The sequence below is a fragment of the Brassica napus genome, unplaced genomic scaffold (genome assembly GCF_020379485.1).
Source record: "Brassica napus cultivar Da-Ae unplaced genomic scaffold, Da-Ae ScsIHWf_1237;HRSCAF=1767, whole genome shotgun sequence".
NCBI lineage: Eukaryota > Viridiplantae > Streptophyta > Magnoliopsida > Brassicales > Brassicaceae > Brassica > Brassica napus.
The window spans coordinates 277,501-280,633 of NW_026014658.1; the positions used below are offsets into that span (position 1 = coordinate 277,501).

Genomic DNA, 3,133 nt, shown 5'->3' on the forward strand with positions numbered 1-3,133 from the left:
ACAGCACCTCGTGGTGCGACAGGGTCCGGGCATGACAGGGCTCTCACCCTCTCTGGCGCTCCTTTCCAGGGAACTTGGGCCCGGTCCATCACTGAGGACGCTTCTCCAGACTACAATTCAAACTTAAAAGACGTCCAATTTTCAACCTGGGCTCTTCCCGGTTTGCTCGCCGTTACTGAGGGAATCCTTGTTAGTTTCGTTTCCTCTGCTTATTGATATGCTTAAACTCAGCGGGTGATCCCGCCTGACCTGGGGTCGCGTTGAGGACTTTGGGTCATCAAGAGGTTTTGTGCTGGAATGTCTGACTATATGACGAGAATTGAATTAATCACCGCAAGTCGAGACGCTCCTGGCGTCCTTAGCTCGCATTTTGGCCAACCACGTGCGGTAACACATGGGAGATCAGCTTCCGTCCCATATCCTCGAGAGGATGGGGGGACGACGATTTGTGACACCCAGGCAGACGTGCCCCCGGCCAGAAGGCTTGGGGCGCAACTTGCGTTCAAAGACTCGATGGTTAACGGGATTCTGCTATTCACACCAAGTATGGCATTTTGCTACGTTCTTCATCGATTCGAGAGCCGAGATATCCATTGCCGAGAGTCGTTTTATACTTTACATTGCAGCACTGCTTCCGAACAAACACCATCTCCTGGTTGGCGAAAGCAGGCTGTTTAGTTGCATTTTCCTTGACACTTTTCGTGCCGGGGTTTACTGATATCCGGAAGCTTTGCGTACGATCCAAATACTTCAAGTTTGAATCTAATTTTTTGCATGCTTCAGAAGAATGGTTAAAGCTATTTTCTGGTAATTTTTCATGATTTTCTTTTGCTTCTAACCATGTCTTTTGTATGCTACAAAGTTCAGAGTTCCGTGGTCTAAACGGATATCTACAACAACTTTTGATCAACACTTGACATCCTAAACTCTTTGTTGACATATTTTTGATGTTTCCTTTCAGAAAACTTTCTTCAAAAATATTAATTTTTGAATTGTTGGCTTCTCGGGTGATTTTTGTTGTCCGTTGGTGATTTTGGCCCACGTGGGCTGTCTGTTCAGTACACACAGGACGTCCTTGTGTGTCCGTCAGCACATACAGGACGTCCGTGGCTGTCCGTGTGTGTCCGTCAGCATACACAGAACGTCTGTGGCTGTCCATCAGTACACATATCAGCACGCTGGACCTTGGACTCAGCATGCTGGCCCTTCCCATGGACTGTTTGGGTGATTTTGGCCCACGTGGGCTGTCGGTTCAGTACACACAGGACGTCCGTGGGTGTCCACCAGCACACACAGGACGTCCATAGCTGTTTGTGGCTGTCCATCAGCACACACAGGATGTACGTGGCTGTCCGTGTGTGTCCGTGTGTGTCCGTCAGCACAAAAAAGACGTCCGTGGCTGTCCGTGTGTGTCCGTGTGTGTCCGTCAGGAGACATAGGAGGTCTCTGGCTGTCCATCAGTACACATATAAGCACGTTGGTCCTTGGACTCAGCACGCTGATCCTTCCCGTGGACTGTTCGGGTGATTTTGGCCCACGTAGTTTGTCTGTTCAGTACACACAGGACGTCCGTGGGTGTCCGTCAGGACACACAGGACGTCTGTGTGTGTCCGTCAGTACATACAGGACGTCCGTGGCAGTCCGTGTGTGTCTGTGTTTGTCTGTCAGCACACACAGGACGTCCGTGGCTGTCCATCAGTACACATATCAGCACGTTGGTCCTTCCACTCAGCACGCTGACCCTTCCCGTGGACTGTTCGGGTGATTTTGGCCCACGTGGGCTGTCTGTTCAGTACACACAGGACATCCGTGGGTGTCCGCCAGCACACATATGACGTCCGTGGTTGTCCGTGTGTGTCCGTGTGTGTCCGTCTGTGTCCGTCAGCACACACAGGACGTATGTGGCCGTCCATCAGTACACATATCAGAACGTTGGTCCTTGGACTCAGCACGCTGGCCCTTACCATGGAATGTTCGGGTGATTTTGGCCCACGTGGGCTGTCTATTCATTACACACAGGACGTCCGGGGGTGTCCATCAGCACACACAGGACGTCCTTGTGTGTTCGTCAGCACACACAGGACGTCTGTGGCGGTCCGTGTGTGTCTGTGTGTGTCCGTCAGCACACACATGACGTCCGTGGCTGTCCATCAGTACACATATCAGCACGATGGTCCTTGGACTCAGCATGCTGACCTTTCCCGTGGACTTTTCGGGTGATTTTGGCCCACGTGGGCTGTTTGTTCAGTACACACAGGATGTCCGTGGGTGTCCCCTAGAAGAGACAGGACGTCAGTGGCTGTCCGTGTGTGTCCGTGTGTGTCTGTGGGTGTCCGCCAACACACACAGGACGTCTATGGCTGTCCATGGCTGTCCGTCAGCACACACAGGACGTCCGTGTGTGTCCGTCAGCACACACAGGACATCCGTGTGTGTTTGTGTGTGTCCGTCAGAGCACACAGGACGTTCGTGGCTGTCCATCAGTACACATATCAGTACGCTGGTCCTTGGACTCAGCACGCTGGCACTTCCCGTGGACTGTTTGGGTGATTTTGGCCCACGTGGGCTGTCTGTTCAGTACACACAGGACGTCCGTGGGTGTCCGCCAGCACACACAGGATGTCTGTGGCTGTCTATGGCTGTCTATGGCTGTCCATCAGCGCACACAGCACGTCCGTGGCGGTTCGTGTGTGTCCTTGTGTTTTCGTGTTTGTCCGTCAGCACACACAGGACGTCTGTGGCTGTCCATCAGTACACATATCAGAACGCTGGTCCTTGGACTCAGCACGCTGGCCCTTACCGTGGAATGTTCGGGTGATTTTGGCCCACGTGGGCAGTCTGTTCAGTACACACATGACGTCCGGGGGTTTCCGTCAGCACACCCATATCGTCCTTGTGTGTCCGTCAGCACACACAGGACGTCTGTGGCTGTCCGTGTATGTCCGTGTGTGTCCGTCAGCACACACAGGACGTCTGTGGCTGTCCATCAGTACACATATCAGCACGATGGTCCTTGGACTCAGCACGCTGACCCTTCCCGTGGACTTGTCGGGTGATTTTGGCCCACGTGGGCTGTTTGTTCAGTACACATTGGACGTTCGTGGGTGTCCGCCAGAACATACAGGACGTCCGT

General features: G+C 53.0%; 1 non-coding gene across 1 annotated transcript; it reads right to left on the minus strand.

Moving 5' to 3' along the window:
* Positions 1-449: 449 nt before the first annotated feature.
* On the minus strand, positions 450-605 carry LOC125596604. The gene has a single exon (XR_007331156.1). It is a non-coding gene; the product is annotated as a 5.8S ribosomal RNA (ribosomal RNA).
* Positions 606-3,133: the final 2,528 nt, after the last annotated feature.